Source organism: Pinus tabuliformis, chromosome J (genome assembly GCF_031772625.1).
Source record: "Pinus tabuliformis cultivar Carrire ecotype Pingquan chromosome J, CPIR1, whole genome shotgun sequence".
Classification (NCBI taxonomy): domain Eukaryota; kingdom Viridiplantae; phylum Streptophyta; class Pinopsida; order Pinales; family Pinaceae; genus Pinus; species Pinus tabuliformis.
This window is the reverse complement of record NC_142295.1, coordinates 1,060,894,772-1,060,921,046: the sequence shown is the minus strand read 5'-3', so window position 1 is coordinate 1,060,921,046 and position 26,275 is coordinate 1,060,894,772.

Here is a 26,275-nt window from a genome sequence, read left to right as displayed (position 1 = left end):
ATAGGCGTACTTGTGTTCTCTGAGAGCTGGAGGCAGAGGCAGAGGCAGAGGCAGAGGCATTCGTCTCTCCATCACAGCGTATCTGAGGCATTCGACTCTCCATCACAGCGTAGCTGAGGCATTCAAATGATTCTGGTATACCTGAATGAATGAGAGAGAAATTGATTTAATTTTGGAAATTTCATTAACATAGCTCGATTTCTGTAAAGTGAATTAAAGTGTTTTTCTGTAAAGTGAATTAATAAGATCATCTGCATAGATGATCCAACATTCCACAGAAATCGAAATCGAAATCGAGAGAAAGGATCCTCAACCTGTCATGGATCCAGGTTCCATGGACATGATTTTACCACTGGGTTAGTAATAATTGGCACCACCTGCGGAGGAGTATGGAACGATGTCTATGTCCCGCCTTTTGACTCCTGGACCGTTTAATGATTAGGCTTCTCATGCATATGAATCTTTGGGTTGAGTTCCATTTCTGACCCTGATTTCTTTCTCGACAGGCGCAGTTCGTCATTAAAAGACAGCCTGGAGCAGAAGGTGAAGTATAAAAAAAAATCCAGATCAAGTCAGAACAGCAATGCGAATTGGGTAGGGTATGGGATGTTACACCATACTGATTCCTGAATTCTTTTCAAAAGGTGCAGAAATGTCCACAATGTTCTGGGAATGGAGAGTTAAGAAGACTATGCTGTGCCGGGTGGTGTTGACCGTACTAATTTCAAAAGATGAAGAAATCTCCACAATGTTATGTTCGAGAGATGGAAATTGAAAAATACCATGCCTCCTCAAATTGACAACAATATTATGTTCAACGGCGTAGATGGCTATGCAACTAGTAATCAACAAAACCTAGTTGACTCGACGGAGTCATAACTTCCATTCGCAATCCCTCAGCCTGTCATAGATCCTCTGCCTCCTGCCAATCTCACCGTTGGATCTGGGTGATGACCATCTTAGAAGATGCCAACCGTGGCCACTGGGAGCGTTTTTCTAGACAAGCAATTCCTTAAAGCCTGCGGTCCATGTTGTTGTGAACTCATCTGTCAGAGGTATTTGGGCGGTTGCCAGCGGTAAAGTGGGTCACATTGAAGATGGGAGTGGTAAAGCGGTTTCCAACTCTTTGTATTCGATCACTCTGACTATAGGTTATAGATAATCATTTAATTTCATTGATATAACTCCATTCTATCTTGTTTTTTAGCGCTTATTTTCTTCTTTTAAAATTGAATTGCAATGGTTTTTTGGTCTGATTTTCTTCGTTTTTAAAATTAAACCCAAATCCTCTGCATCCATGGATCCCGAGAGAAACAGGGCGTGCCAATCTCAATGTTGGACCATGTCATCTCCGTGACAGAAGATTCCATTGGGAGGGTTTTTCTGGAGAAGAAATTTCTGTGGATTCATCTATGAGAGGTAAGCATTTCTTGACTTGCGGGGTCTTATAAAATCAATGTCCATTTTATCATAAATGTGTTTGCCTGTTTTGTTTAATGAAAATAATGTTTAGATTGCCATGCATTTTTTTATTTATAGTGATTGCTGTGAAATTTATGTATTGTTGTTGTATTTTCATCTTTCTTATCAGTGAGAAAAAAACACCAATACTAGAATGACAAAAAAGGGTTCAATATAATGACAGCGGCAACCTGCATTAACATTCTGTTCTGTGTTGCCTTTCTCCTAATTGTTTTTGCTCTCTTTCACCATTACAATTTCAATATATATATATATATATATGGAGTTGATGCTATATTGTCAAACAACTTAATAAAAGAAAATCTACATGGGTAGTCTTTCAATAACTTTTTTCAATTGACCTTCGATTCCAACTGTTGTAACAATAATTAAAGTCAAAAGACATGATCAACTCCAATGCAATAAATTTAATTATTTAAAATAACATTTGTATTAACTGAATTTACCTGCGCAATAAAATAATATTTGAATTGTTTAGTTATATTTGTGTTGGTATAATTATTTATTGATTTGAATTTATATAATAATGAAAAGAATATTTTTGTAAACTGAATTTTTTTTATTTGTAACTGATTGTTTATAATGTGAAAGGATATCTATGTATTATTTTATTATATATAATTATTTATCATTTGGAAATTGGATGATATAAAATAATTTATTCATGAGTAGAATTGCTTTCTTTTTATAAGATATGTGAAATGGATGTGTTGGATTATTTAAATGTGAAAAGAGGCTTAATTGTTTTTTTTCAATGTACCCATAAATTGTATTTTTTTTATAATATGATATATTTGTTAGATGACATGACATCCATATTTATGTATAGACATTGTTTTTTATTTGTAATGATATGTATATGTTGGTGTACTTTATGTGCTTTTTTAAATGAAAGTAATTTTTGTTTGTTTATGTGATATGATGGTTGTGATTTTGTTAATTAGATAATAGGATTGCATTGAAAGAAAAGATATGTTGACATTTTTTGCACATTTAATGTGTATATGTTTATGTATGTATTTGTTTTATTGTTTGTTAGATGATATAATGATTGGTTTTCTTAGATAATATGATGATTAGTGATTTCTAATTGCTAAGATGTTTTTGTTTGCTACATGACGTGGATTGTATTTGTTAAATGATATGATTATGATGACGATGATTATGTTTTTGTTTCTTAAATGACATGGTTTAGGTTGTTTGATGATATGATGGTGATAATGAGAGCGAGAGATAATGAGAGTGTGGGGCGGGAGAGAGCGGAAGAGGGGTGGCCGAAGAGAGGTAGAGGGGGCGGGCGAGGAGGGGGAGAGAGAGAGAGGGGGGGGTGATGGAGAAAAGGGGAGAGAGAGGGAGAGGGGAAGAGAGTTAGAGAGAGAGATAGAAGGAGAGGGGGAGAGAGCTAGAGAGAGAGAGAGAGAGAGAGAGAGAGAGGAGGAGGGAGGGTGAGAGAGAGGGGGTGAGAGAGAGAGGGGGGGAGAGGGAGAGGGGGAGGCAGATAGGCAAAGAGAGAGATATGTGGGTGCAGAGAGGGGGAGCAGGAGCAAGAAGGGGAGAGAGCGAAAGAGGGGGAGGGTGAGAGGGAGCGAGAAATAGAGAGGGAGAGGAGGAGAGAGAGCTAGAGAGGGGGGGGGGAGAGGGGAGAGAGAGAGGGTATGAGACAGAGAGAGGGGGCGAAAGAGAGAGAGAGAGAGAGAGAGAGAGAGAGAGAGAGAGAGAGAGAGAGAGAGAGAGAGAGAGAGATATGAGGGGGAGAGAGGAGGATAGGGAGAGGGAGTGGGCGAGAGGGGAAGGGAGAGGGGCAGAGAGAGAGAGATAGGTGGGGGAAGAGAGGGGGAGAGGGAGAGGGGAGTGCGAACGGGAGGGGGAGAGAGCAAGAGAGGGGGATAGGGAGAGGGAGAGAGAGGGAGAGAGAAGGAGAGGTAGAGGGGAGAGAGAGAGTGGGTGGGGGGGACCGATAGGTGGAGAGAGATGGAGAGGGGGAGAGGGTGGGAGTGGGGGAAGGCGAGATGATGGGAGAGGGGAGTGGTAGAGGGAGAAGAAGAGGAAGTGAGAGGAAGAGAGAGAGCGGGAGAGAGGAGGGAGGGTGGAGAGGGAGAGAGATGGAGACAGGGAGGGAGGAGATCGAGAGAGAGGGTGAGAGGGAGAGAGAAAGAGATAGGTAGAGGGGGAGGGGGAGAGAGAGAGAGAGAGAGAGAGAGAGAGAGAGAGAGAGAGAGAGAGAGGAGGGAGAACAAGAGAGAGAGGGAGGGAGAGGGAGAGAGGGAAAGGGGGTCGGAGAGGGGGAGAGAGAGAAAGAGGGAGAGGGGGAGAGAGAGGGAAAGAGATAGGTGGAGGGAGGCGGGGAGAGAGAGAGCTAGAGAGAGGGGGGGTGGAGAGAGAGCGAGAGGGTAGGGAGAGAGGGGTGAGGGAGAGGGAGGCGGAGAGAGAGAGAGAGAGGAGGGGAGAGAGAGAGAGAGAGAGAGAGAGAGAGAGAGAGAGAGAGAGAGAGAGAGAGAGAGAGAGAGAGAGAGAGGAGGGAGAGAGAGAGGGGGGGAGAGGGAGAGGGGGAGAGAAAGGGAGGAGGAGAGAGAGAGAAAGAGGGGGAGAGAGTGGGAGAGGGAGAGGGGGAGTGGGAGATGGAGGAGAAGAGAGCGAGAGAGGGGAAAGGGGAGAGGGAGAGGCAGAGAGAGAGGAGGAGATGGGGAGAGAGAGAGGCATAAAGGGAGAGAGAGAGAGGAGGATGAGGAGAGAGAGGGGGGAGAGAGAGGATGATAGGGAGAGGGAGAGGGGGAGGGAGAGGAGTAGAGAGGGAGATAGGTGGGGGGAGAGAGGGGCAGGGGGGAGAAAAGGATTGAGAGAGGGGGAGCTAGAGCGGGAGGGGGAGAGAGAGGGCGGGGGGAGAGGTAGAGGGAGAGAGAGAGGGGGGAGGGGGAAGAGGAGAGACCAGAAGAGAGAATGGGAGAGAAGGAGGGGTTGGGGAGTAGAATGGGAGACGAGGAGATGGAGGCGGAGAGAGAGAGGGAGAGGGGGAATGAGATGAGGAGAAGGGGGGAGATGGGGAGGTGGAGAGGGAGAGGGTGAGGGATGGAGATAATGAGGGGAGAGGGAGAGGGAGAGGGAGAGAGAAGGAGATAACGAGAGGAGAGTGGGGGAGAGAGAGAGAGAGAGAGCAGATGGGAGGGGGAGTGGGAGGGAGGTAGCGAGAGGGAGAGGGGAGAGGGAGGGAGGGAGAGGGAGAGGGGGAGAGGGAGGGAGGGAGACGGGGAGAGAGAGGGAGTGGGAGAGAGAGACGGGGAGAGAGAGGGAGTAGGAGAGAGAGACAGAGAGAGATTGAGAGAGAGAGAGAGAGAGAGGTAGTTGGAGAGGGAGATGGGGAGGGGAAGAGAGAAAGAGAGTGGGAGGGGGAGAGGGAGAGGGAGGAAGAGGAGGGGTAGGGGTAGGGAGAGGAGGAGAGATAGAGAGAGAAAGAGTGTGTGTGTGTGTGTGAGAGAGAGAGAGAGAGAGAGAGAGAGAGAGAGAGAGAGAGAGTGGTGTGGGTAGGGAAAGGGGGAGGGACAGGGAGAGGGAGAGAGGGTGGGAGAGGGGGAAGGGGAAATGGCATGAGAGGGGGACGGGGAGAGGGAGAGAGAGAGGGAGAGGGAGAGGGAGAGGAAGGGAGAGAGCAGGAGAGAGGACAGAAGAAGAGGGAGAAAGGGAGAGTTGGAGAGAGAAAGAGAGAGAGAGGGAGAGGGAGATGGGGGTGGGGAGAGAGAGAGGAGAGAGAGAGAGAGAGGGAGGGAGGCAGAGTGAGAGAGAGATAGAGAGAGAGGGAGGGAGGGAGGGAGTGTGAGAGAGAAGAGAGGGGGAGTGAGAGCGGGAGAGAGAGGGAGCGAGGTGTGGGGAGAGGGGAGGGAAGAGGGGGAGAAAGAGAGGGAGAGGTTGAGAGGGAGGGAGAGAGGGAGGGTGAGGGAGGGGGAGAGGGAGGGAGGGAGGGATAGGAGGAGGGAGGGTGGAAGAGAGGGGGAGAGAGAGGGTGGGAGGAAGCAGGAGAGAGAGGGTGGGAGGGAGGTGGAGAGAGAGGGGGAGGGAGGGGGATGAAGAGAGAGAGAGAAAAAGGGGGGAGAGAGTGGGAGAGAGAGAGAGTTCAAGCAAGAGGAGGAGGAGGAGGGGAGAGGTAGAGAGAGAGAGAGATGGGGGGAGGGAGGGGAAGAGAACTAGGGAGGGGTAGGGGGACAGGAGAGGAAGAGGGAGACAGACAGAGAGAGAGGGAGCGTGAGTGGGAGGGGGAGAGAGTAAGAGAGGGGGACGAGGAGAGGGAGAGAGAGGGAAGAGAGAGAAGGAGAGGTAGAGGGGGGAGAGAGAGTGGGAGACAGAGTCGGAGAGGGGAGGGTGTCGGAGAGGGGAGGGTGGGGTGAAGAGAGCGAGATAGGGGGATAGGGAGATGGAGAGAGAGGGAGAGGGAGAGAGAGGGGGAGGAGGAGGGACAGGGGGAGGGATAGGAGGACAGAGTGTGATAGGGGGAGGGGGAGAGAGATAGCGAGGGAAATAATGGGAGAGTGGAGGGAGGGAGGAGAGGGAGAGAGAGAGAGAGAGAGACAGAGGGAGTGGGGGTAGGAGGGGGAGAGAGAGGAAGGGAGCGAGAGGGAGAGGGAGAGAGGGAGAGGTAGGGAGGGAGGGATGGAGAGGGAGAAATAAGAGAGGAGGAAGGAGTTGGGGAGAGAGAGGGGGGGGCTAGGGTAGGTGGAGGGAAAGAGAGGGAGAGAGAGAGGCGGGAAAGAGATAGAGTTTGGGGGGAGAGAGAGAGGGAGCGAGGGGGGAGAAGGAGAGGGGGAGGGCGAGGGGGAGAGGGAGAGGGAGAGTTAGAGAGAGAGGGATAGGGAGGGAGATTAGGTGGGCAAGGGTCGGCGGAGGAGGAGAGAAAGAGAGAGAAAGAGTGTGAGGGAGAGAGAGAGAGAGAGGGAGGGAGGGGCAGAGAGAGGGAGGGGGATAGAGAGAGAGAGAGGGTGGAGGGGAGGGATAGGTGGAGAGAGATGGAGAGGGGAGAGGGTGGGAGTGGGGGAAGGCAAGATGGTGGGAGAGGGGAAGGGGTAGAGGGAGAAGAAGATGAAGTGAGAGGAATAGAGGGAGTAGGAGAGAGGAGGGAGGGTGGACAGGGAGAGAGATGGAGAGAGGGAGAGAGAAAGAGATAGGTAGAGGGAGAGAGGGAGAGAGAGAGATAGGTAGAGGGAGGGAGGGAAAGAGAGAGAGAGAGAGAGAGGGGAGGGAGAACGAGAGAGAGAGAGGGAAGGAGAGGGAGAGAGGGAAAGGGGGTGGGAGAAGGGGAGAGAGAGAGAAAGAGGGAGAGGGCTAGAGAGAGAGGTGGAGGGAGGCGGGTAGAGAGAGATCTAGAGAGAGGGGGGGAGGGGGAGAGAGAGCGAGAGGGGTAGGGAGAGAGCGGTGAGGGAGAGAGGGGGGAGGGAGAGGGAGAGAGGGGGGGGAGGGGAGAGAGAGAGGGAGAGGGGGGAGAGAGGGGGAGGAGGAGAGAGAGAGAAGAGGGGGGAGAGAGTGGGAAAGGGAGAGGGGAAGTGGGAGAAGGAGGGAAAGAGAGTGGGAGAGGGGAAAGGGGAGAGGGAGAGGTAAAGAGAGAGGAGGAGAGGGGAGAGGGAGAGGTAAAGAGAGAGAGGAGAGGGGGCAGAGATATGCATAAAGGGGAAGAGAGAGAGAGAGAGAGAGAGGAGGAGGAGGAGGAGGAGGAGAGAGAGATGGGGAGAGAGAGGATGATAGGGAGAGGGAGAGGGGGAGGGAGAGGAGTAGAGAGGGAGATAGGTGGGGGGAGAGAGGGGGAGGGGGATCTGGAGTGGGAGCAGGAGAAAGCGAGAGAGGGGGGGAGGGAGAGGGAGAGAGAGAGAGAAGGGGGGAAGGGGAAGGGGAGAGAGACTGGAAGAGAGATTGGGAGAGAGGGAGGGCTGCGGGAGTAGAATGGGAGAGGGGGAGATGGAGACCAAGAGAGAGAGGGAGAGGGAGGGAGAGGGGGAATGAGATGAGGAGAAGGTGGGAGAGGGGGAGGTGGAGAGGGAGAGTAGGAGGGAGCGAGAGGGAGAGGGAGAGGGAAGGAGATAATGAGAGGAGAGGGAAAGAGAGAACGGGTGGGAGGGCGGTGGGGAGTCGGAGGGAGGGAGTGAGAAGGAAAGGTAGAGAGGGAGGGAGGGAGAGGGGGAGAGGGAGGGAGGGAGCAAGATGGAGGGAGTGGGATAGAGAGAGAGAGAGTTTGAGAGGGAGATGAGGAGGGAAAGAGAGAAGAGAGGGGGAGGGAGAGAGGGGAGAGGTAGGAAGAGAGGGGGAGGGTAGGGAGATGAGGAGAGAAAGAGAGAGAAGAGAGAGAGAGAGAGAGAGGAAGAGAGATGTGTGTGTGTGTTGTGTGTGAGAGAGAGAGAGAGAGAGAGAGTGGTGGGGGTAGGGAAAGGGGGGGGGCATGAAGAGGGGGACGAGGAGAGGAGAGAAAGAGGGAGATGGAGAGAGAGAGGGAGAGGGGGAGTGAGAGGAAGGGAGAGAGTGGGAGAGAGGAGAGAGGGAGAGGGGGAGAGGGTGAGAGGGAGAGAGGGGGAGAGAGAGAGAAAGGGAGAGGGAGATGGGGGGTGGAGAGAGAGGGAGGGAGAGAGAGGGAGAGGAAGAGAGAGAGATAGATAGAGAGAGAGAGAGGGAGATATGGAGGGAGGGAGAGCAGGAGAGAGAGGGGTGGAGGTGTGGGGAGGGGGGAAAGAGGGGGAGAAAGAGAGGGAGAGGTGGAGAGAGAGGGAGAGAGAGAGGGTGAGGGAGGGGGAGATAGAGAGAGACCTAGAGTGAGGGGGATGGGGATAGAGAGGGAGAGGGAGAGGGAGAAAGGGGGAGAGAGGGAGAGGGAGAAAGGGGGGGCGAGGGAGAGAGAGGGTGGGAGTGAGGGGAGAGGGAGAGGGGGAGAGAGTGGGAGAGGGGGAGAGAGTGGGGAGGGAGAGTTCAAGCAAGAGGATGAAGGGAAGAGAGTGGGTGAGAGAGAGAGAGAGAGAGAGGGAGAGGGAGACGAGGAGAGGGAGGGGAAGAGAGTTGGGGAGAGGAAGAGGGAGAGGGAGAGGAAGAGGTAGAGAGACAGAGAGAGGGAGAGTGAGAGGGAGAGGGAGAGGGAGAAGAAGAGGTAGAGAGACAGAGAGAGGGAGAGTGAGAGGGAGAGGGAGAGACAGAGGGAGAGGGAGGGAGAGGAAGAGAGAGGGGGGGACAGAGGGGGGGAGAGGGAGAGGCAGAGGGGGAGAGGGGGAATGAGAGGTGGAGGGGAATAGAGAGAGAGGGAGAAAGGGATAAAGGGAGAGGGAGAGAGAAGAGAGGTGGAGCGGGAGAGAGAAAAGAGGGAGGGGGAGAGGAAGAGAGAGGAAGGAGAGGGGAGAGAGGCAGGGGGATGGGGAGGAGAAGGGGGAGAGAGAGAGGGGGGGGAGGGAGTGGGAGAGGGGGAGAGGGAGAGGGAGAGAGATGAGGAAAGGGGGAGGGGGGGGGAGAGAGAGAGAGAGAGAGAGAGAGTATGTAACATAATATCATAGAAAATAATCCACATTCCATCATAAGAATACAAAACCATCATCCTTACATTGAAAATTTGTAGTAATAAATACAAGATAAAATAAAATATTGAGTTTTATATCCAATTCAACACCTTGCCTAAACCATAATACCACCATGGAACATTGAAATACATCTCTTAAGTCCTAATTCCAATATGAATTTTCTTGTTTATTTTCAATTTTATGACCAACAAGAGGCTATGACTCAAAATAAGACCCCTCATCTATTCTCTTTGTTTTTGAGTGTATGAAACATAAATTAAGCCATAGTAACATATAAAATTTCTAATAAAAAAAAAACCTCCTTCAATCAACCCTAGTTTCCAAAATTATGAAACATTACTCACTATTATGAACTACCACGTCATCCTATCCATAAATAAATTCAAAACATTATTATACCTAAAAAATCATGAAGACCCCACATCTATTCTCTTTGTTTTCCAGTATATGAAACATAAATTAAGCCATAGTAACATATAATTTTTCTAATAAAAAACTCTCCTTCAATCAACCCTAGTTTCCAAAATTATGAAATCTTACTCATTATTATAAACTACCACATCATCCTATCCATAACTAAATTCAAAGCATTATTATACCTAAAAAATCACAAATAATAGTAAAATCGAAATTGAATATATCTCACAAAAGGAAATTCCCAAATAATTTTTAACTTATAAAAATCACTTTTTTTTAATCTCTCTTGCATACTCAATTATTTAAAACCACTTTAATGTAAATCCTACTCTTTAAATTTATTAGATAACTATAATACTTTTAAAATATCTACCTTTGTACCCAATTGAATTTCCAATATACATATTAATATATTATTTGTAATTTTAAGATTAATACCGTAATGTTAATTTCATGAACAAGAATCATTACAAAATTATGTGTTATAAGCTAGATTAGATTACATCCATTCTTTTTAACTATTTAGCATTCATAACACTAATATTTTAAAATTTCCATAAACACGTTCCAAAATTTACTACTAAAATAAATACTTAATGATTAATCTTAAACTTATTCATACTTATATCAAATTATTTGTTCACTTTAAATAAAATAAATATCAATTTATTTTACTTTTCGCATAAAAATCCATCATAATAATTATTTTTAAATAACTTAAAATCCCTCTAAAATTATATGTAATTTAACCAATAATCTACACTTTATTTTAAACATTCAATATTCACATTTATTTGATGACATAAATTTTATTTCCATATATAAAATCCAAAATCTTCTTATTATGTATTATTTAACAATATTAAACACATGACACTTATAAATACTAAAGACATAGAGCCTTACATCTTATAATGGGTAGACTTGATTGCCTATGTAACTTGAATGAACTAGAGATGAAGATTTATCGTGTGTGGATAGATGTTTCTTAGATTAATCCCTCCCACCATGTGCCACAACTAGAGCTAAAAGACACACTCCGAACAAGAGAGAAAATAGAGTAAAACACAAAGGTATATCCATTTCAAGGCAGGGAAAAATTAAATCCTCCTTTTTCATTGCTTATAGGTTTATTAATCCAATTATGCCACCTGCTTTACATCATCATTCATGGCCCATTGCAATTTAAATAAAAATAGCCTTGCAGTATGTATGTATGCCTAAGGTTACTCAATTTGCTAAGAAAACATATTTTCGATTGCTTTATCAATTTGTATATTTTGAATTATATGTCCCAAAAATTCATTCTCAGTGGTTCTCTACATTCTTTTTTTTTTTTCAAAAGAAAAAGTCCCTTATATCTTGTTATTCGCATTAAATCATATATACATTATAGTTTTCATTTTACTTGGATACATTACAGTTCCATTTTACTATGATCACGATATTAGCTTCATCTGAAACACTAGTAGCCTGCTAATCTTGGTTTGAGGAGAACAATTACAAAAAACGTTAACAATATTATAAAAACTAACAAAATCCTATGCCAGGTCCAAGGAGCCTTGCTACAATTATGGGTCCTTTTTTTGTTTAAAAGGATCAAAATTTCCTTCTATCTTTCCATTAATTAATATTATATTTCAATAATATTATGACTTTTCTTCAACTTCTTTTCCCATTTTTATTTTCTTTGGCATGGGCTCTCTATTGAGCAACATTCAAATTTGAAAGGATAGTCTTAATTTGAAATGGAAGAGCATCTATTCATCTAAACCTTTATAGATGAAAGGTTATTAAAAATATTATACTTCTATTGACAAGTGTATATTAAATAAACCCTTCATAGAAAGAATGTGAAAATGAAATAGTGTCCTAAATTTTTAAAATATTAAAAATTTAAAGAGTGACTACATTAAAACACTATAAAATATCAATAGAACTAAGTAAATAAGCAAACATTTTTCTCAAATTCCATTAAAAAAATCTAAGCACATGTTTCTTCTATTGATTCGATGATCTTCAAAAGTATTTGGACTTACATCATTGAAAATATAAATCTATTTGTCTAATGGAAAAGGCTTTCTATTTTTCATTTATTTCCATACATCATAAGTAACATTAAAATCTACCTCATTTAGAACATGAGGATCACTAAGAGACAAAAAAAAAAATTAACATCTCTAGTGCGCAATGAAATTCTTGATCTACCATCATTTTTTATCTTGTTTAAATTTGAGAAGCCTCTTTCACACATTGTTGTGCTTGCTGGGATAACGAGAATAACTTGCCATAATTGCATCAAATATGGAAAGCATTCAAACCATTCAGGTTCACCTCCACATAGATCCCATGCTCCATACATATGTTTTTTTGGGTATGATATAAAAATTGTACAAATAAATTCATCTATTTCACATAAACATTTAGCAGTCTCCACAATAAGTGATTCCCCAACACTAAATTTTTCACATAAACATTTCAACCATCTTTGCTTTTTTAGAGTCTTTATCATTCACTTCATAATAATGCTAAGGACTGAAAAACTTAGCAACATTAAATACATGTAAATGTGTGAATCTCCTATCTAAAGATTCAATCACCTTTATAACAAAAAATTTATCCAAAAATATACAATCATCTAGTGTTCCCGATATTTTAAATCATTCCATTAGCTCTTTCAATTTTTCATTTATTTTAGTTGATTTCCCAAGCCATGAATAAAATTTGTTTGCAAATTTTTTAGTATATTGCAACTTAGGAAAATGAGATGAAGAATAATTTGTTGTTAATGCTCCCCTATGAGTTATGCAATGGATATCTAATAAATGTGGAGCATCTTAATGAACCTTAGAAGATAAACCTTCATGAATACCCCTCATGGAATATGCAACATCTTAAGCAAAACCAACTAACTTCATCAAAGATAGGTCCATTTCTGCTAAAATAGTTCTTAGTGCATCATATAGATGCTAAGTTGTTCTATCCTTTATGTGAAGAAAACATATAAACTTTGTTACACATTGACGTCTTCCTCCATTTACCAAATATGTCATATAAATAATCAAATGGTGTTCCATAGTTCGATCAATGATTTCATCAGCTAAAATAGAGTAAAATGGGTTGTGTAAAATCTCCTCTTTTAGTTTTTTCCAATACACCTCTTTAGTAGCTTGAGGAAACTCTATTCTTGATTATCTATATGTGTATGCAAAATTATCATCTGTTAGAGGCATGTGTGGAGTGCATTTACACCTATTCAATTCACATATTGACTTATACATGTCTAAATATAATCTTGTATAGCAACAAAATGCATGTTTCCAATGACTGATATTATTCTCTCCTTCTTAGCATCTACCATTAGTGTGACATGTTTAATGATTGGAATATTACTTCATTTGCTTTATCCCTCCAAAATTTGTAAAGAGAATTTATGATCTTTTCATTCTAAGGCCACTTAGACCACTAACTTGAAGAGTGGCGCTTCCTTATTTTGTAAATGGGTATCTCTTTTAAATGAAACACACCAAGAACATATTATCCCTTCGTTACCATTAAAATATTTTACAACATAGGTCCATGGAAATATTGTCTTCCATTTAGATTTGAATATTCTTTATTGTTTCTTTGTTGGGTTTTCTCTTTCAAGAAACTCTACACTATCTGATACATCATCTTCATGTAGATGAACATCAACTTCATTTTGAATATTACGTGGTTGATTAGAGTATTGTGGGAGACCAAATGCATCAAGAATTCACAAAAAAAAATTATCCTTCTTTGGGCATCCGATAGGAGACGTTTTTCAAGATTTACACTTATTCAATTAATAAAAGCGAAAAAATAAGTAAATACAGGCAATACCATATTTATTGGTGAAAGAAATAAAAAAACTTCATATTATAACAAAACAATTATAACTTTTTTAATATAGCAGATTATTTACTGGATAATATTATATATGAACAAAACTTTTGATTTTCTTTTTTTTTATTAAATTGAGGATTACAAATATTTTATGCTTTTCCAATTATTTTGTTGTTTTACATTTACCTCTCATGAAGAGAAAACCCATTAAGCTAGGACAAAGTTCTAGCCCAATTTTCTTTTAAGCTAAAAGAAGGTATAAACTCTTCTATGTTTTAGAAGCCTAACATGTATGCTTGTTTGGTCAAAGATATTTGTTACTTTTTGAAAATGATAAGAAAACACAACAATTCAAAAAATAATATTCAAAGCTAATAATATCACTTTGATGTATTACTTTGTTAATTATGCAACAAACACATCATGGAAGTGTACCACCATTCACATGAAGTCGTGTGTAGCTCAGAAGTTCATATGTAGTGGCAAGCGAAGATTTTAAATGAAAATAAATAATTTTCCCTCTGAATGACTTACTTTTAGTACTTCATATCACTCGAAGGGCAACTGACATTTAAAAATGTACACTCCTACCAAAAAATTTCATAGATCTTCTTATATACACCACACTTTTGTTAAAATAAAAGCAGAGTGTAATTTTTCCAATATCTACAGATATGTAAACATGCATCAAACCACTAGTGCACACAAGCGATTTTATGCCAAGCAATTAAATTAATTAGGCTATCTATATGACAAGTAAATAAAATATGAAAGAAACTAAAAACAAATTATAAACCGCTCCTGAAGAGGGGCTGGATTCTTGGAAATTACTGTAGGGCACTTGCAAGAATGACTTGAAGGTTGATCCAAACGTCACATTAAAAAAAAATTTGCACTAGAACGAGGCTCCTGAAGATAGGCTTGATTAATAGTAGCTCTTATAGGGAACTTACAAGGATGACTTGAACATCGAGCCAAATGTTAGCATTGTTACTACAAGAAGAGCTATTGCTAGTGTGGGATTGATGGTGTTCTTTATTAATAATATTTTCCATGTACTAGAAATTGGAGACATCCCGAGGAATTTTTATGGTGCCCTTATTCTTAAATCCATATTCCTCTTCAACCTGATTGAGAAGTTTCTCAAATAGAAGATGGTTTATATGCACTGTTGGTATTACAAAACATTTTTGTTTCTCTCCATTCCATTTTTCTCCTTAATATGATCCATTGATTGTTTTAGAATTGGTCACTACAGTTATGGTCCTAGGGTCTAGGAATCAAATGCATTTTCCTCTTTTTATTCTTCTTGGGATTTTGTATGCCAGTTTAGCCTATGAACCATTGATGTCATAATATAAAGCATCATTGTTTAAGGTCACTGCAATTTTTTCATGTCATAGAAGATCATTAAACACAAAATAAATTTTGAGAGAGTCTAAGTCCATGAGAGGGTCATAAGGCTCAAGGGGTTTTATTTCATGGGGTTTCCATTTATCATCAGTCAAACCCATAACATTTAGTCAAAACCATTAAATTTTTGTAGGTATGTTAGTGGTGTTCATCATGTACCCATTCCACCATTCATAATTCATCACTCGCAATTCACCATTTATAATTTGTAATTCCCTTTGATATACTCTTTCCATATACCCCTTCCATTCATAACTCACCTTCATAATTTCCCTTCATTTACATTTACCATCATATGCACCCTCGCCCCCTAAAATAACCCTTCATCGTCATTGCCATTACATCCCCCTAAATACAAAACTCATTATCATCATTCATAATTCATAATTATTACAACCAGTTACCCAAAATGTTACACCCATGACCAAAACAAGACATATGAGGTGCACATTTTCAATTTTTTGTTCATGTTGCCCTCATTCTCTCTCCAATCCATAGTTCGCACTCTAAGAAGGTTTGAAAGGTTACACAACACAAGGCCAAAATCATATTGGCATAGGTTCAAAGGAAGGTTGTTTCAAATAGGAGAAGGTTGTTGTGCAATAGTTGCACAAATCCTAAGTTACATTGTCGTTCGCAAATGTTGCGCAAACTGAGAAAACCATTTTAGAGGTCTGAAAGCATGGAGGGAAGCACCTAGATGGTGCTACATCATCACCATGTCATTTAAACAACATCTACACACTCAACCTTGCACATAACCATCTGCGCCCATATCAATCATGGAGGTCTGCTACACTCTACTATGTAATTTCCTCCGAAATTGAATGTTTTTGTCATCATTTTCAAAATAGGTTTCCAACCTAATGGAAATGAATTTAGAAAAAATGAAAATAACTTTGTCCAATAACATCTAGAATAAATAAAAAACCTCATTAATTTTATGAATAGGTGTTATGGTTTTAGAGATATGCAACGCTCTTGGAGGCCTAGTTTTCAAAAAATAAAATTTTGCATTTTCCTCCTGTTTCAACCATTGTTTTTTGGTGCACTTTTATAAGCGATGGAAGTGAATTTTTAAAAAATGAATGAGGTTTGTGTTGTGCATGGGCCAAATAACAAAAACCTATCTCATTTTATGTGCCGGTATCACGATTTTTGAATTACTGATGTCACTTGGAGACCCTTTTTCCACAATTTCTTGCTGACAGAATTTTGATTTTTTTTTTGAAGTTCGATTTGTAAATTCGAATTTTGGTAGCTTGAGAGTATGTTAGGTTTTATAAGGTGAATGTGATGGATGGTTGGGAACTACAATGTTTTTGGATTGGGAAATGTCAAACAAATTTAGAATTTGAATTCTATTGCACAAGTATTGCTTAAATGGTGAGCAGTCAGTTGGTAGGCCGACAAAGTCTAAAGAGGAAATTTCAGGGGTTCTACATAAGCACAACACCATCTCAAGAATACCCATCAGCTTGGTTTTTTCCAGGATGATCTGCAACTATTCCAAGCTTGGAGGCCTATTTCACCCTGATGTGCAACTATATCAGTCAGGCCTATTTTTGCATTTTGGTATTTCAATACCTTCTATAGTTATGATAGTGATCAGGTTAGGTCCTTAGTGATCATGATAGGGATGGATATATTGGTAAGATTGATTTTCTTAAGCTTGATGTTGCTAATTTTTTTGTCAATATTTTAATATGATGTTTCCAAGATTAAGTTTGTGTTGATCTTCTTAGCCGATGGGAGATGCATTGTATCTGGTCTCTTATTTTTCATGCAAGAAAATATTCCTAGTTGTATTTAATAAGAACAAGATATGAAAAAAGGGTTCAAATTGGGATAAGAGAGGCATGTGCATGTGTTTTAACTTCTGAATTAAAATTATCAGTGTAGAGTATTTGATAGTTTACCAGAGATTCTCGTGGTATGATTTTCAAGTTTTCTGTTTCCCTTTTTATTTGTATTTCATTATCTTAAATGTTAGATCTTCACCTCTAAATTGGATATAAATAGTTTTTAGAAATAATTTTTGTTCGTGCTATGAATGATTGTTTTTCCTTTCTAAAATTATGATGGAATTCGCCCTTGGTTAGGTGCTCCCTTATGGTAAACTGTTCTTCTTCTTGATATTTGTTCGAAGTATATATGTTTTAGAATTCATTTCATGCCCAGTTTCATGTGATTTAATATGTTTTTTTGTAGTCCCAAGTTATGTTCAAAACTCACTCAGAATTTGGTGCTTTGAATGTAACGAAAGGCTTTTTCTACCACTATACTATGACAAATGTAATTACTTGAAGTCATGCCTTTCTTGCCTCTATTTCCATGAGTGCCACATTTAATCTATGATAATTTTGTGTAAAGATATAAATCATGATTCTATGCCCATTGGCCCTCCCACTTAAGTTTATCAAACATCATCAGTGAACCCTAGTTTTACTTGACAGATTTGGCCTTTGTTTTATGTCCTTAAACCTTATTGTTTTTAAATTTTGACATTATTTTGAGTGAGGGAGCCCCCTCTGGTTGGAAAAGGGAAGTTTTTAACCAAAAGAAGTTAGTGGTTAACCCTGTAAACCTTTTCTTAGCCTAGACATTCAATTATAGGGTGTTAAAATACTGGCGTCGTTGTTGGGGAGCGAGAGGTCACATTTTCCATAGGTGTGAATGACAAGGATCAAATATAATTGTTGATGGTGAACAACAGCTGGACATCAAAATAGATATACATATTTCATACCAACTTCACTATTCAAAGGCTAGTAGTTTCAAGAAGTCCTAGATGACTTATATTTTTTCAAGATGGGTTCAATTGCAAGAAAAAATTCCAGGTATGCTCCTATGGATAGGTCTCATATTCCTAGATTTCCAAATCGTATGCCTCGTTTTGATTGGTTCACCTATCTCCAAATATTTAGAGATAGAAAAGGAGACGATGTTTCTCTTTGTTTAATTAAGTTCCATATGCATGTATGTAGACTTGGAGTTGAGCTGGATGAGTATTTCCTTATGAATATATTTATGGGAAACTTAGAGGACAACGAAAGATCATGGTATGAAGGATTGCCTGATGCTAGTTTATGTTCGCTTAAGTATTTCTATGCAACATTTTGTAAAAATTAAAAGCAAAATTACCCTTCTATAGTGCTGATAGAAAGATTATGTGGAAAGTTTAATGATCTTATTCAACTTATGGGAATTTACATTTATGATAAGGTTTTAATGTATAATGAAATTGAATAATATTTGTTCGAGTTATCTTTTCATCAGGATGGAATAATAGAAACTAGTTGTCAAGATATTCAGAAAAAATTCCAACAGAAAAAGGTTTCTTCTTTCGCTAAAAATGAAAGAGATCAACATCCGGATGTAGAAAGTTATGATTTGTCTTCTGAGTGTTAAGTCACCAAGAGAAAGAACATGAGAGACACTCAAAATTTTCATCAGCTTATAAAATTTCGAGTTCTGAAATTCAAAACATTGAGCTCACTTTAGATGAAGATGAAGGTGTCATCCATGAAAGAAGTAAGCTAAAAAATGACACCTATACTCCACAGTTACAAGAGGATAATGAAGGGAAGATTGTTTTAGATTACTTGGATAGTGAAAAATCTATTCATGAGTATACATTTTTTGAATTGACATTTTCATAATTTTTTAAAAGCCAAGATGGCACTCTTGTTGATATACATGAAGGTTCATTTGTAAAAAAAATTGTTATTCAAGATATGGCTACGTCAAATGAATATTTTCAAGAACACACTATTTCTTTCCCTAACGTACATGGCAAGACTGACCAACAAATTTCTCCCATTTCTTTCCAAGATTTTCTTTTGAATAATCTTTTGTTGTTCTGTTGGAATCATCAAGGGAAGGATATCTTTTGGTTTCTCCAAATCAACAAGAAGGACATCTTAAGGGAATTTTCCATGTTGTTCAAGATCTTGTGGCTAGTCTCTTACTATCATTAGAGTATAAGAATGTCATGGAATTTATGGATCATGAAAATATTTTAAGTGGAAATTTTGAGTTTCCATTTTCTCAATGTTTCTTTCTGAATGGAGAATAGAAATGCCATCTTCTGTCAAGTACCATTTCCTTGATTGGTGGGATCATTTCACATGAGTGTATATATATCTTCAACAAGTGTGGACAACTATCATCAACATTTGAAACCCTAGGAGAAGGCCATAAGACTTTGGTGATGTGTTGTTAAATTTCTTATTTCCTTTAAAGTTTTCATCTTTGTATTCAGTCACTCAGTTGAGTCTCTTTATTTTTTACTCCATTGCCCAATGGTTAGGCTACTAGTTGGCCGTGTTCTTGGTACCTCACGGAGAGGCTACCATCCCCATTAGAGTGAATGTTAGGGTCCTAAGGTATAAGAATCAGATGTGTTTTCCTCTTTTTATTCATTTTGGGATTTTGCATTAAAGAGGAAAAAAGGTATTTGGCACATTTATTTATGAAAATAATGGAAGTTGGGAGAAAAGGAAGGTGAATGGTCACATGTTGCATGTAAGGAGGAAATTGAAGGAAAATAGTGGAAAATTAAGAAAATAGAGGCCTCATTAATAAAAAGGCTTCTGAGGATTAGTGGGCAAGACTTTTTCAGTTTAGCTTTGAAGCTCTCTCATTATTCTCTCTCTCTCTCTCTCTCTCTCTCATACTCTTGGACACTTAGAGTTTTCTTGGAGCACTTTGGCATTGGAGTAAGAAAGGCAAAGAAGGCAAGAGGAAGCAAAGATCAAGCAGGGAAAGGTAGGATCAAGCAGCTACAACAGGCTTCATTGCAGGTATCAGCTTGCATGTGTATTTTCCTTGCTATATTTGGCATGCATGGGATTGCATTTGTTTCTTTTCTACCATGGCATGGGTTTTTCCAAGTGTGACAGGATTTCAACCTAGCCTTGCCATTTTTCTGATAGCTTTGATGAGATGGGTTCTCTCATGCGTTTTGTGGGGGATGGCCGGACTTGATTCGAAGCTGAGTGGGGTGGATCTTTGAATTGACAAACACATGGTGGTAGTGGCCCCTAAAGCAGACTGAGGATGCATGAAGCCACTGGCCTAGTAACCCCTGAACTAGACTGTGGGTTACGGTAAAGCTAGATTGTGTGCCTCGGTGGGCCTAGGAATCCTTGCTGGTGAATGGCGGGATATATGGAAAAGCCAAGAGGTGGATTTTCTCTTCGTTGGTCCTAGTGATTCTGGGATGGAATGCACGGTAAATCCTGGAGATTATGTCTCGGTGTAGGTCCTAGTGATCCCTGGATCAAACTGCGGATGCATGGTAAAGCCTGAGAGACTAGGAGGAGCTGAAATTCCTCATGGTGTAGGCGAAGAACTCCGATGGCATCCACATTGATTAGTGCTTTTTATGTGTTCTATGAGTCCCATATTCATGCTTGGAATATGGCACGGGGGTGATTGGCTGAAGATAAACTTGGTTTAGCCAATCTATGGTCGGGTGGAACGTGGTAGTCCCATCACCGGTTGGTTCATTGCATTTATTAATGAGAAATTCATTCCCCTGATTTTCATGTGAAAATGTACTGATATCTCTCTCTCTCTCTCTCTCTCTCTCTCTCTCTCTCTCTCTCTCTCTCTCTATATATATATATATATATATATATATATATATATATATATGTGGATTTTGATGACTGATATGTCCATTGTATTTCTGTTCCTATTATGCTGGTTATATGTACATTTTATGGCAGCAACTATGTTTAGCTCTCAGCATGTTTTTACTTGTGTTTGAATGGATATTGTATTTATGACCCAATAAGTGATAAGGCGGAAAAAGACATGAGGAAACAATGGTTCATGGAGATTCTCAAATAAGTATGAGATCCGTACACTGTTGTTTACACCTGTAGGTTACATGTTGATGATATGTTTGACAAAATGCATGTCATGGCTAGTACGGGTTTGGTTATGATTTTTTTCATATTATTTCTTTTGTATCCTTGTTACTTTGTATCCTTACCAATTCTAAATGATCATTCCATTATGGGCAGTGTATTGGGATCTAGGCCGAAAAAGGTGGCTCAAATCCTGGAATGCTAGAATTAGTGCTGAGAGTAACTCGCCTGGGCAGTTTCTAGGAAGCGTTATAAAGCACCCGGGTAGTTTCTAGGGAGCGTTAGTCCTGAAAGTAACTCGCATGGGCAGTGTCTAGGGGGCATTACCCTACCCTAAGTTTTCTCAAACATCAGTAGGACCCTGGGACAGGCAGTCTGAGTGGCTGACTTGTCTTATGAAGGTTATGTGCATGATGTTGGATGACTGTGCATGATGTTCCATAGATTCCATTTCCTTAAAGTCACCAAGGAGGTTGAATCTTATCATAGTGGCCTCTCGTCACATGTTTACCCTAGCTGGCTCGTTGCTTGGGTAGATGTGGGAGGAGGGTGTTACAGAGTGGTATCAGAGCATGGTTCAACTCTCAGACTGAATGGGTTGAATGTGTGTTGGTCATGCATGCATGTCAGTTGCATGTGTGTCTCTTACACTTATATACGTGTTGCATTGGCTTGATGATTGACTATGGTTGTTATGAAGAAATTGATGTTGATTTCGTGAAATGTATTGGTCATGCGTATGTGACTGGTTGCATATGGATTATATGTCACTTACATGTTGATTTTATGTTGCCTACTTACATCCTTGTATGTTAGGTTACATTTTTAATATTTTGATTACATGCATCAGTCTTGTAGGTTGATTACAAGAACTAATCGATTATGTTAGACTACATGCAGTTATGTGTATTGGTAGTTGGTTTGGCATTTCTTATGCATACTATTGGTTGCATGTGGCAATGTGTACAATGGAGTAATGGTTATTGTCATGCATGAAGTCATGGTTTATGTAGTTGATATGGTCATGCATTGATGATTGGACTCTAGCTAGAAGGATGTGTATATGGTTTTGTACTCATGTGTTATATGTATATATGCAGTTGTTATGCATGTATGGTCTTGGTTATATTTATGCATGAATAGTAGGTCAGACATGCCTGGTGAAGTCATTGTATGCAATTTAGGTCATCATAGTGCTATTGGATGTTATGATGCTAATATGTTGGTTGAGATAGAGTAAGATATGTAGATCATTATAATGAGGTTGCGGCATTGGACTTTGGGATAAGAGCAGATTGTCATATAGGTATTATATGTTTGGCATGTAGGTATGTAAGTTAAGGATTTTTATATGCATTAGGTTTATATACATTAGGTTTATGTACATGTCTTTTGATGTTAAGGTTACATTCATGATAGATGTTGGTTGATTAGTGTAGTTATATGCACATGTGTCAGATAGTAAAGAATGATAGTAACTTGTAGTTGTATGCATTGCTATTGTTACTTATATTAGATAACCTAATGATTATGCTATATGTTTCTAATGAGTATGTTATAGGTTAACTTGTTGATTGTTATATGGCAGTTAGCTTGACGATTCAATTTTATGTTGTTAATGAGTATGATATATATATTATTGTTGTTATATGCTATTAACTTGATGATTAGGGTCATTTCATTAAGATATTGATGTTATAATTTCGATTGGTCATATGCGTGATGGTTATGTTCATTGCATTAGAGATCTTGATGTTATATATATTGTGTTAACCTGGTTTATCCTATGCAAATGGTTATGGTTGTGATACTCAGGTATGCGCTAGCATATTTGTGATATTGTGTCATACTAATCTAGATTGATCATACATATGTGATTGTTATGCATGAATGAAAAATTCTTATGAGCTTATGACATGAACATGATTAGTTAGTTACTATTATGGATATCACGATTTATGTTTGAGTTGATAAGTTGTGTAGTTATATTGTGCTAACTAGATTGATTATGTAGACAAAACAACCTCCCCTGAGGTACACTAACGTATGAGTTTGCTTATGTATTATACTTGGTGTTTCATAGTTGATTATGTCGTATATTTGGTATTTGAGTGTGTGGTGCCTATTATGTCATCTAATTGATTTATTTAACATAGTATGTTTGTGAGTTGGTTGAATGTTTGATGAATTGCATAATATGAGTATGTGTTCAAATGATCTTGTTTTAAGATGATCGTACTAAAATATATGTGTTGAGACATTTGATATGTACTTGAGTATAGTGGGTGATAGTTGTAGTATTATGACTGATGAATATGAGTTGACTATGGATTATGACATGATTGTTAGTCTTGGTAACAATTGATTTCAAATTGATAGATATGATTGTCTTGATATTTGAAACATGTGGTTGACATGTGTGAGCAGTTGCAAGGTAACATGCTTGGTATTAGCATGACAAGGTAATAATTGATGTTTCTATATAACTAATAGTTGGGTGGTGTGATATCACATAATAAGCCTTAATTCCAACAAGGTAAAAAGGTAAAAGAAATGAATTGGGCAAGAATTCCTTCGGCTATGTTTGGAAACCCTAATTTGGAACAAATGAGTGCTTTGCACACAAGAAGCCTTCTTAACCTTGATTTTCTTTGACATTATCTAGATATGTGTTGTATTCATGAACATGTCCTTGACAAGTATTATCTAGTCTTTAGCCAAAGGTGGATCTGTTAAAGGATAGGAGTCCCTTGAGAGATGGCGTGGATGTGATCAGTTGCAAGAAGCGTGCTTGGAACAACAAGATGAGGTAACTGGTGTATTATTATGCTTAATTATACATTGATAGTTATGTGTTTATGGCAAAATGATGCAGGGAGTTGCATGGAAAGATAGGTTGCCGTGAAATCTTGAAGATGGCTTTGGTTGAGATTCCCTAGGAACCATGGGGATCGAGTCATGGTGTTTGTTGTTAGTCTTTTGATTTTGGTATTTTGTGATTGTTGCGTTTGATTTGCAATTTTGATTGTGTTTGGTGCATAGTTATGCCACTTTGTTTGAGGAGTCATGATGTAATTGGTTTTTCTAGTCTTGTTCTTGTTTGTTTCTTGTCATGCCTTTTATGTTTTGAGTCTGGGGAATTGATTGGGAAAGATGAAAGTTAATTTAGCTTGAGGAGAGTTATGTGGTACTTGATAGGTGATGTAAGAGTCAGATGAAGCTCTTTGCATGAGTGAACACAACGGAAGGTAAGACTATGACAGTTGGTTGGACTGGTTGGGTTCATTGTGGTAAATGGACCATGGAAGTACAAACATGAGAAAGGTAACTAGAAAAGTAGAGTAAATGGATCTGAGGCGTCATATGCCTTGGCTATGTTGGGAACTATTGTTCTCAATATCATGCATGTCATGCATGAATAAAGGAAGTTCTCTTAACCTTGACCTTATGTTATCTGGAAATTTTGTTATGATCATGAATACGTGGATGTTTATACATGTAGGTGTGTATGCATGTCATGTTTGACAGGGTTGTCATGGATCATGATTATTAATGCTAACATTTATATCTATACATTGAACGTATGTTGTTGATTGGCTCGATCATTAGCATTCTATGTTGATGTTTATGTATATGTATGTATGTATCCATGTATCTATGTCACTGTCCGACAAGTCATTAGGAATCATTCTCGTAGAGGAATGATCGCTTATGTGGGAGAATTGCATGATGAGGTTCGTGGTCTTACGAGGAATCAATTGGGAAGAGTAGTCATGACAATATACGAGGTCAGTATCATGTGGATATTAATTGATATTGTATACTTGTATTACGCCTATGTTTATGTTATGATAGGTAATGTTGAAGGATACATTAGCAAAGTGAACGCAGTGTGGTTGCACATGCTAAGACAGGCATGGATAAGACACTGGAAGTAGGGTTTCTTGGTAGAGAGTGTGGTTCTGGATTTGTGGTACTATTATTGTGAATATGTTGTATATGTTGTACATGTTGCATCTATGATGTGTGCACTTGTGGTGTTGTGTATGCATAGCATGTGTACATGTTGTTTATGCAATGTTATGTACAAGATGGTACAAATAGGGTTGTGTGAGTATTTCATATGGGGTGTTGTATACATATTGTACTGTCTTCATGATGTATATGCGGCGTGTGTGTATATGGTGCTCTGTGCATGTTGGATATGTAGTGCTGTGTACGAATGATGCTATGTACATGCTGGATATGCAGTGCTATGTACACGTGGTGTTTCGTGCATGTTGTACATATGGTGCTATGTACATATGGTGTTGTGTGCATGATTGTACAAGTGGTGCAGTGTACATGTTGTACATAGGGTGCTATGAGCATGCGCTGCTATGTACATGTTGTGCATGTGATGCTATGTACATATAGTGTCATGTACACATTGTGCGTGTCATATTGTGTACATGTAGTATTGTGTACACGTTGTAGAGTGGTGTAGTGTACATGTGGCGTTTTGTAAATGTTGTGCAGGTGGCACTATGTACATGTGATGTTGTGCACATGTTGTGTAGGTGGTGCAGTGTACAAGAGGTACTATGTACATGTTGTACATATGGTACTTGTGCACGTGTGGTATTGTGTGCATGTCATACTTGTTGTGTTGAGGGCATGCAATATTATGTATGTTCATCATGTAGTCATGGTATTGTGGTGTGAATACTCATTGTGTTGTACTCTATATAGGTACATGTATTGGGTGGTATTGCACATTGGGTATAGATGATGCACTGCATTGTACACTGGTTGTAGGTGTATGAGTTGTATGTTAGGTGTATGTGCATTATTGCATGGTGTTGTGTGTCAGGTGTGGCTGTATGTGTGTGATGCACACTATGTGTCTATGCACATGGTTGAGGAGAAGGCATTGGGTGTTTGTCGGGTGTAGAAACTGAGCCAGAGCGCGTATGGAATAAAGATGAAGGTAGAAGCTAAGGGTTGATGAAAGGATAAGTATCAACATTTTATTTTAGTTTTATTATGCATGTAATTTATGATTCTAGTATATGATGATTAAATGTGATCTATGATTTTTGTTATGATGGTTACATGTGATTTATGATTTTGATGGTTATGTTTTGAGCTAACCTGATGTGATATTTTTATACATGTTTTGGTCAAATATTCTAGTTTGACTTGTTGTGACAAGAAGTGAACAAGATTGAAAATGTACGTTAGTGACGAGCTAACAATGAGGTATGGTGTGAATTTATTTCAATTTATTTCAAATCTAATGCAATTTATGTGCTTGGTACAGGAATGCATGAAATGCCTGGTTGGGTGATTTAAATTGACTACAAGAATTAGCAGCAACAACAAAGGAATTGAAACAAGGAGTAATATGCTGGTAAAGCACTTCAAGAACAAGGCCATTATGGGACACTGGTACCCAATAGTGTCTATTGATTTCCATGAGCATGTTATGACTGGTATGATGGTTTAAGGCAAGGATATGCCTTGGTCTTTGTATCTTTCGATGCGAGGAAGCCTTTCCAAGGGATGGATTGCCCAAGATGGGGGTGCCAGCAGAACTTGGAAGGTGAGTGACTGCAGGGAAGAGGTGACCAGATTCCCGAGGGAATGTGTAACAGAGAAGGGAAGGTCGTGGATGGATTTGGTTTGGTCATTAGCATTGCTAGATGG